Below are 9,230 nucleotides of genomic sequence, written 5' to 3' on the forward strand. Positions count from 1 at the left end.
GACTTTTCTGCCGAATTATCAAGAGCTAGGAAAGCCTTTAACCCAATTTGTTCAAAGCTGGTAACTGCCAAGCGTAAATTCTCCTTACTCTATCCAGCGAAACTCCGACTCTACGATGGAGACAAACACCTGGATTTCTCCACCCCAGAAGACGCGGCGTCCTTCCTTCAAGAGGGGTCCACAGAAGCACACGATGACATCGCAGATGCCGCCCCTACCCCTGACACTTGATCTTCAGGTCCACCTCATAAATATGTATCATTAAGATTCCCCTCCTCCATTTGTTCTTGTTTAATTCACTCAAATTAGAAAAGTTTAATCCTGCTTAAATCTTGTGATAATCCTCAATATATCGGTCAGTTTTCTCTATAATCCTAGATGCATTATAGATTCCTACATATCATTTAAACATAAAGCCATCACCAAAATCGATTCTTATTTTTAGTCTACCATATTACCCATTTATGATTATCACAATTTTTATGCATATTGATGTTTATGTTAAATTAGCATAATTCTCATTATATCTTATGCCTACTGTTACATATCTTAGACTAGCTCTACCAGACCATATAGTGTAACTTTTCCCCAGATGCCGATGTCGGGAAATCATATGGAGCATTGCCCCGGACTAGTTGTTATGTTTAGAATAATTTTAGTTATTATTTTAAATTTTTGGCCCGGAAGTATGTTTGCTTGTCAAACGTTAACCAAGTTTTCTTGTATGTGTCCGTTTTCTCCCTATGTCCCTCCCCCCCCTATCCCCGTTTCCTATTCCCCCTTTCGGATCCGATCATTTGAAATACGGTTGATGCCTGGATTTTCCTTCCTCTCATGGTTATTTAAATGTCTGACCTGAAAATTTGCACTCTGAATGTTGGTGGAATTAATTCCCCGGCTAAACGTCGTAAAATCCTCATGTATTTATCCAAATTGAATATAAATATAGCATTTCTTCAAGAAACTCATTTGTCTCTCCAGGAATCCATGAAATTACAGATGTCACACTGGTCCCTCATAGCGGCAGCCCCATTTAACTCTAAATCTAGAGGCGTTGTCCTCTTAGCAAAACGTAATCTTAACATCTCAATAATGTCCTCAGACATAGACCCTAATGGCCGATACTTAATCGTCAACCTCACTATTGACTCACAAATTATGACCCTTTGCAATATCTATGCTCCAACCACGTACAAAAAATCCTTTTTCCAGATGTTAATAGCTAAACTGACCCCATTTTCTAATGATAACCTTATTGTTTGTGGTGACTTCAATTTAGTTTCTTCCAATTATTTAGACCGCTCCAACACTTCTAGAAACCCCCAACTCCTTCCTAAACTTGGTATACCTGCCTTTTCTGAGATCTTACAATTAATCGATATATGGCGTGCTCTTAACCCCATAGAAAAAGAATATTCGTGCCATTCTTCCGCTCACGATACATTTTCTAGAATCGACTATGTTTTTATCTCCCAACAGCTTTTCCCCTCAGTTACAGACACAGCCATTGAACCCATTGCTATCTCTGATCACGCCTTAGTTTGGTTCTCTTTCATTTTACGTCCCTCTCACTCCCTAACCCCTCAATGGAGATTTCCCTCTCACCTTTCTAACTCTACAAAATTTTGTGACTCCCTACAGGCGTCCTGGGACTCCTTTTACTTCTCAAATAAACAACACTCAATATTAGACCCCTCTTTGTTTTGGCAAGCCGCCAAAACGGTCCTTAGGGGCAATATTATTTCATACTCCTCGGCCTTAAGGAAAAGATATGCTAAATCCTATATAGATTTACAACGTGCTCTATCCACAGCCTTTCAAGCTTTCAAATCACATCCCTCCCAGTCTAATAAATCTTTATATTTAATTTTAAAACTCCAGTTTAACGAATTTCTCTCCCTGATGGGTGACAAGTATAAATTTAAAGTTGATTACCGGTTTCACAAGTTTGGAAATAAGACAGGTAAACTGCTCACAAATTTGTTGAAAGGTTCCTCTCCTCCCATGCTAGTACATCCACTGAAACTCCCTGATGGGTCTTTAACTAATGACCCCCAATCCATAGCATCTATCATGAAGTCATTTTATGAAACATTGTATTCCGGCCACTCTCCCCCCTCTGATGAGCTCTCTCAACTTTGGTCCTTTCCACCCTTACCCCAAATTCCCTCTGAATTTCTCGTTTCTTTAGTCAAACCCATTACACTGGAAGAAGTTCGTTCAACTATCAACCACCTGAAACCTAATAAAGCTCCAGGCCCGGATGGCTTCTCCAATGAGTTTTATAAACTATTAATAGACAAAATTGATAAGCACTTGTTGGCATTGTTTAACTCAATAATTCTTTCAAATTCCATTCCCCTATATTTTAATAGTGCCACAATCAAAGTTCTTCTGAAACCGGGACGAGACCCTTCCCTTCCAAGCTCCTACCGCCCAATTTCTCTGTTAAATTCAGACTATAAAATTTTTGCAAAAATATTAGCTGACCGTCTAAAATTTTCCCTCCCTCACATAATTCATCCAGACCAATCAGGGTTTATCTGGGGTCGCCATTCTGTGACAAACGTCCGTAAAGTTCTTTCCGTAATCCAACACTTAAAATTGCACCCTACATCAATAGATAACATTGTATTGGCCCTAGACGCAGAAAAGGCTTTCGACCTTTTGGAATGGCCACACCTTTTTATATCCATGCGACTTTTCGGCTATCCCTCAACCTTTATTTCGATTCTTCAATCCCTATACGCCTCTCCGTCCTCACAGCTTTACTGTAATGGTCACTTATCTGCTCCCTTCACAGTCTCTCTCGAGGTACCCGTCAGGGCTGTCCCCTTTCTCCTCTACTCTTCGCCATTGCTATTGAACCAATGGCAATTTCCAGCAGAAACTCCCCTGACATTCATGGCATCCAAGTCGGTAATATCCCATTAAAACTTGCTCTGTATGCGGACGACCTATTACTTTTTCTGTCTAACCCTTCTACTTCTATACCTAATTTATTTTCACTAATTGCTAATTTTGGCGCTCAAGCAGGATTTAAGATAAACATGAATAAGTCGGAAATCCTGCATTTAGAAGGCCCCAATATCCTCACTCAAACTCCCTCAGACCCTCTCCTCTCATCTTTACTCAAAACAGAAATCAAATATTTAGGCCTACGCATTCCTTCAGATCTCTCCTCTCTATATAAACTAAACTTCACTCCGACCCTCGCCAAAATCTCCTCACTATATAACTCATGGCTAAATCTCCCATTATCTGTCATAGGGAGAATAGCGGTAGTTAAAAGCATAATTTTTCCTAAAATTTTCTACAAACTACAAATGCTTCCAATTGGTCTCTCTATTTCTGACTTGAAACGATTTGATCAGATCACCTCTCGATTTATATGGCAGAACAAACGCCCCCGAATTGCTCTACACAAATTACAGACTCACAAATCTCACGGAGGTATGTCCCTTCCAAACCTAAAGTTATATACTCTAGCGACTCATTTCAGATATATTTCAGACTGGCTTCTTGCTAATTCTACTTACACTTCAACTTCTTTAGACTCCGCTCTTTTCAGTCCATACTCTCCAAGTGCCCTTCTTCACTCCAAAAAATCCGAAATACCCTCTAATATTTTGCACCATATTATGTTTCAAGACACTTATTCGTCTTGCACCACCATTAATAAAAAATTAACAAGAAACCCGTCTTCTTCTCCTTATAATACACTTTGGGGTAATCCATCATTTCATCCTTCGCTATCCAACCCAATTTTCCACACTTGGAGAGATAAAGGCCTTTCACTTACCTCACAGGTTTTTGATCCAGGAGGTCAAATACTGGCTTTCTCTACTCTTCAAACACAGTTTTCTCTACACACCTCTAACTTCTTCATGTACTTACAATCGCGGCACTACGTCTTTTCTCTGGATCTAAAAACTAGATACCTAAACTCAATTGATCCCATTAATTCACTGTTACGCCTATTAAATTCTTCCCCCTACCGTATTAAATTTATTTATACTCTATTGTTACCGTCCTCCAACACAAAATCATGGCAATCACTGACACTAACTTGGCAAAACGATATCCATGACATTGATTCCTCTTCGATTCTCACTAAACACAGCTCTAAAATCATGAAATACCTGAAATCCTCCTACTTACAGGAAGTCCATTGGAAAACAATGCATAGAGCTTACATATCCCCCGCTCAAAGAAGTCATATGATCCCAGATACATCAGGCTCCTGTCTTAAATGCCATTACTATCACGCTAATTTTTTCCACTGTTTTTGGGACTGTGGGAAAATAAAACGCTACTGGAATAAAGTAATTGCTTACCTAAACTCTTTATTTTCCACTCATGTATTCCCTGACCCTTTAGCCTGTCTATGTGCAAATTTTAAAAATTGGCTCCCTAACAGTGATATATCCCCCTTTATTCCGTTGCTAGCTACCATTGTAACACTTGCAAAGAAAATCATTCTTACTCACTGGATCTCCTCCTCCTCTCCCTCCCTGCAAGAATTGAAGTTGAAACTCCTTCAGCTACTTTATTTTGACAGAAACAGTACCTTTCCCGATATGGATAAACATGTGGACCGATTTTATGCTAAATGGTCCCCATTCATACATTCTTTAGACCCGTCTACCCGAGACAGAATTATGAAAGTATACGAAAATACAGACTGGCATCATTTACGTATTATTGCAAACTCCTAATCCCACTCAACATTGGTCCACTAACCAACACTGTTTAGGTGATTACAAACCACTTCAAACCTCTCCTGACAATAGAGATCGGACCCCCCCCCCTCCCCTCCCCTCCTCCCTCCCTCCCCCTTCCATTCATTGTTTTCTTCTTTTTTCTTAATTTTTCCTTTTCTTTCATCCTTTCAAAATTATTTCTTATTATATGTAATCGTCCTAGTTTTGCTCGGACAATCATTACTGGATCCTCAATTTGTAGTTCAGTCTGCACTGCATCTGTCGTTGTTTCTCATCAAAATATTACGCAGTACTTGGAACCGTTTTTCTTGTTAAAAGTCTCTGTTCTGCTTTGTATGTAATTGACGGTGCATCTTTTGATTGTTTACTTCATTATCTTTGAACAATAAAAAATTGTATTTAAAAAAAAAAAAAAAATGTATAAATTGAGAACATACCTATAGTATACTGCAGGGCACTTGAAGTTGCAGCGCTGTGTGTTGTTTTTTTCTTTAATTTGCACCTGGCTTCTTAGTATCAGTCTATGCAAAATTTATGGCAACAATTGTATCTGATGTACTGGCTGCCAGTATTTGACTGTTTACTATTGCAGCAAGTATTCTTTGTCCCTTCCCCCTTTCTTTTGATATATACTAAAAAGGTGGTTACAATTGTATCTGGGACATTGGATGTTATAAAAACACACTCAATCATTCATTTTTTTGTTATTGTAGCTAGTCTTCTTTGTTTCTTCCTCTGACACAAACTAACACCACACCTGACATCTAGCATGGACAATATCTTTATTAATGTTGATGTATCAGAAAGTATTATCCAACCAATGCTTTTTTGACAGGTAGATCCAGTCTGCAATAACAGACATCTTCTCTTCAGATTTTGTGTTTGTTTGTTACACATGCCTTAAATTGTAATAGGCTATTTTCCTTGTTCTGCCTCATGCTATGCACAGGAAAAACAGAGGCTTGTTGTCACTAACTCCTGTTGACCATATGATTTAACCTCCGCATACCCATGTGTTTGGGCTGCCAATCGGTGCAATGACGGTCAACTAAATATCCTAAACAGGTTAGATAAATGCATTCAATAAAACTGGCACAATAATAAACATCCCTCATTCTGTCACACAACAGCTGCACTCGCTGCTCTTTTCCATACGTAACCTACTACCATACCACACTGGATATGCCCAACCCCGTTTGATCTTGGAGGCAATACAGTGTTGGGCCTGGTCAGTACTTCAGTGGGAGACCACTTAGGAATACCAGGTGTTGTAGGTTACTGATGGAACTCAATTGGGGTTTGTGCTGACTCCACGGGAGGATGGGAATATGCTTGCCAGACACCAAATTACCACAGTAGTAATCCATCAATATGTTCGCAGACTTAGCTTTATGTGTGGCTTATAAAGTTTAGAGCGATTCATTCATTATTTGTGTATTTTTTCTTTTTTCTTGTAATTTCAATTGGTGTACCTAGTTTTTTATATATACACACTATTAAAAGTTACGTTTTAATTATCTCATTGTTACATCACCACTCATACATATATCAACAATTTCAAGCTACTCTCCGGGAGTGAGTGCTCCCAACCAAGGTCACTTTTTTCTAGCTTTCTCTTTCTATTTTCAAATACGTTTGGACCTTTGGGAGCACCGCTGACAATCACCATTTTTTCTACCCATAGATATTTATTCTCACTGGCAGAAGGTGATAAATTTTAGACTACTGTCTAACCTGTCAGCTTTTCTCGGAGACAACATTTTATTTATTATTATTCCTTATAATCCATTTAATCCTGTGCGGTATTCCCAACCCAACCCTTTTCATGAATACTCCAAACAGCACAGAGACAAGCCTGAAAACTTCTGGAACAAAGTCATTTGGAGTGATGAGACAAAAATGTAACTTTTTGGCCACAACCATAAACGTTACACTTGGAGAGGAGTCAACAAGGCCTATGATGAAAGGTACACCATTCCTACTGTGAAACACAGAGTTGGATCGCTGATGTTTTGGGGATGTGTGAGCTACAAAGGCACTGGAAACTTGGTCAAAATTGATGGCAAGATGAATGCAGCATGTTATCAGAAAATACTGGAGGAAAATTTGCACTCATCAGCCAGGAAGCTGCGCATGGGATGAACTTGGACGTTCCCACATGACTATGATCCAAAACACAAGGCCAAGTTGACCTGTCATTGGCTACAGCAGAATAAAGTGAAGGTTCTGGAGTGGCCATTTCAGTCTCCTGACCTCAATATCATTGAGCCACTCTGGGGAGATCTCAAACGTGCAGTTCATGCAAGACAGCCCAAGAATTTACAGGAACTGGAGGCTTTTTGCCAAGAAGAATGGGCAGCTTTACCATCTGAGAAAATAAAGAGCCTCATCCACAACTACCACAAAAGACTTCAAGCTGTCATTGATGTTAAAGGGGGCAATACACGGTATTAAGAACTGGGGTATGTAAACTTTTGATCAGGGTCATTTGGGTAGTTTCTGTTGTCATTATGATTTAAAAAGAGTAAACACAGTTGTTTGACAATAAATGGCTTCACCCAACCACTAACCATGAGTGAAAGATAAGTTTGTGAGTTATCATTCATATTCTCTGACAAATGGCCAGAAAAGCACAAATTCTGCTAGGGTATGTAAACTTATGAGCACAACTGTATAAATAAATAAATATATATATATATATATATATTTATATACCACCTTGGAGATACCATCGGAGTGTAAGTGACACTCTACAAAAATCTTCTATTGATAAAAATCTTCTATTGATCAATATTTAATAAATTAATATGGATTAGATCTGATTAAGGCGTCCAATGCCGTTTATTAGGTACAAATGAATTGTAATTATGTACAACTATGTATAACTTCACGGGCTTGATCTATAAAAGTTGATCACAGCGTCAGACACTCCAGCCTTCTGACGAAGTCGATGACGAAACGCGTTAAGGCGGAGCTTACTGACGCATGTACTCGCTGGGGCTGTTGAATCCTGAAGTCCACGGCTGATGTGTTCCTACTCGCGGCCCTCAAAAGGCAGCAGCTAACGGCGGGGTGAGGATTCCAATACGGACTAAGTGACTTCTGGTTCCAGCCTTTGTCGGGAGATTATTGTAAAATCATGTGGTAACCAGCCCACACTGGTTACCTTGCGGTACGAGTTTAATCTTATTCTGTACGTCTGTCTATTTTTATTAAATACTTTTATGCACTATGGAGCGCCCCCCATATATGCTTTTTTAACAGATACATTACATCCGTGGGAATCGGATTGATTAAAGGGGAGCAGCGGTCCGTGAAAATTTGAAGGAGGATCTAGTGACTTTCCAAGCATTTAATTTTATGCACTTGATTTTACAAACACATTTGTGATTTTTTATTGTTCATTGCTATCTCAAAGTATAACCAGCGCTCACCCCTGTCTATATCTGTTATATGTAAGTGTGTGAATTCCAAACAGGGATTAAGCAGCGGTTGATTTGAGTAAAAATCCTAAAATGGATCAAACTAGGTTTAGAAATAGTGAATGCATTACCAAGAGATCTCAAGGGTGTGCTCGAATTTTTAATGAGAGTGAAGTTAATACAAATTCATCTGAATGTCCAATTGAAGTGTTACCTAATGAATTAGAGGATAAGATACACTTGGTAGAAAAACTGCTCATTAGGGAAACTAAAACCTGGTGGGATGTGACAAGCCTGGAAAGTTATTTGAAATGCGGACGTATTCCACGTGGGCTACGTCTAATGAAAAATCCCACCACAGGTTATGATAATGAAAAGTTCCTAAAAGAATGGTATAGAATTTTGGACGAATGTTCCTTTGAGTTGATGAGGTTATTAGTAGTTGAAAAGAAAAAAGTCCTTAAAGAAATTGAGAAGGAACTTTCCACATTAGAAACAGATTCCAATCTAATGGGGAAATTAAATGTATATAAAACTGATATTGATCATAAAGTTAATAATATAGAGGATAAAATCATGGAAACTAAAAGCAAGAAATTTGCTCGAGATAAGAGTGATTATTTAAAAGATCAGGTGAGAAATTGGCATGTGATTAGAAATCAGAATAATAAAAGCAAACAGGTAGGGAAACCGAGGGAGGAATACAGAAAGGAAGGAGAAAATCAAGAAATTCGTCCCACCTATAGGGGGAATGCAGGGGTCACCAATACCTCTTATAAAGAAAAGGGTTGGCAACAGGTGAGACCCAAACAACAACGATATCCTAAACCCAATTATATACGTTCTAATAGAAGGGATGTTCAGCAGCATAATGGGTTTGTTCATAAAAATAGATATGAACGACTGCATTCATATAGGGAAGATAATCCATCTGAACGATCGGATTTTCAAACACACCAGCGGCCACCAAGGTGGAAAAACAGAACAGACAGATATCCAAGCACGGGGGATCAGACCCCAAGGCGTCCAAAAAGACGGCTAGGGGAAGAAGAGGAGCAGGAAATGGATCTAAGGGACCCAAAAA

At 38.9% G+C, this 9,230-nt stretch overlaps 1 pseudogene; it reads left to right on the plus strand.

Annotated features, from left to right (window-relative positions):
* The first annotated feature begins 5,882 nt into the window (after window positions 1-5,882).
* On the plus strand, window positions 5,883-6,001 carry LOC134939246 (5S ribosomal RNA; annotated as a pseudogene).
* Window positions 6,002-9,230: the final 3,229 nt, after the last annotated feature.

This window comes from Pseudophryne corroboree, chromosome 1 (assembly GCF_028390025.1).
Source record: "Pseudophryne corroboree isolate aPseCor3 chromosome 1, aPseCor3.hap2, whole genome shotgun sequence".
NCBI classification, from domain to species: domain Eukaryota; kingdom Metazoa; phylum Chordata; class Amphibia; order Anura; family Myobatrachidae; genus Pseudophryne; species Pseudophryne corroboree.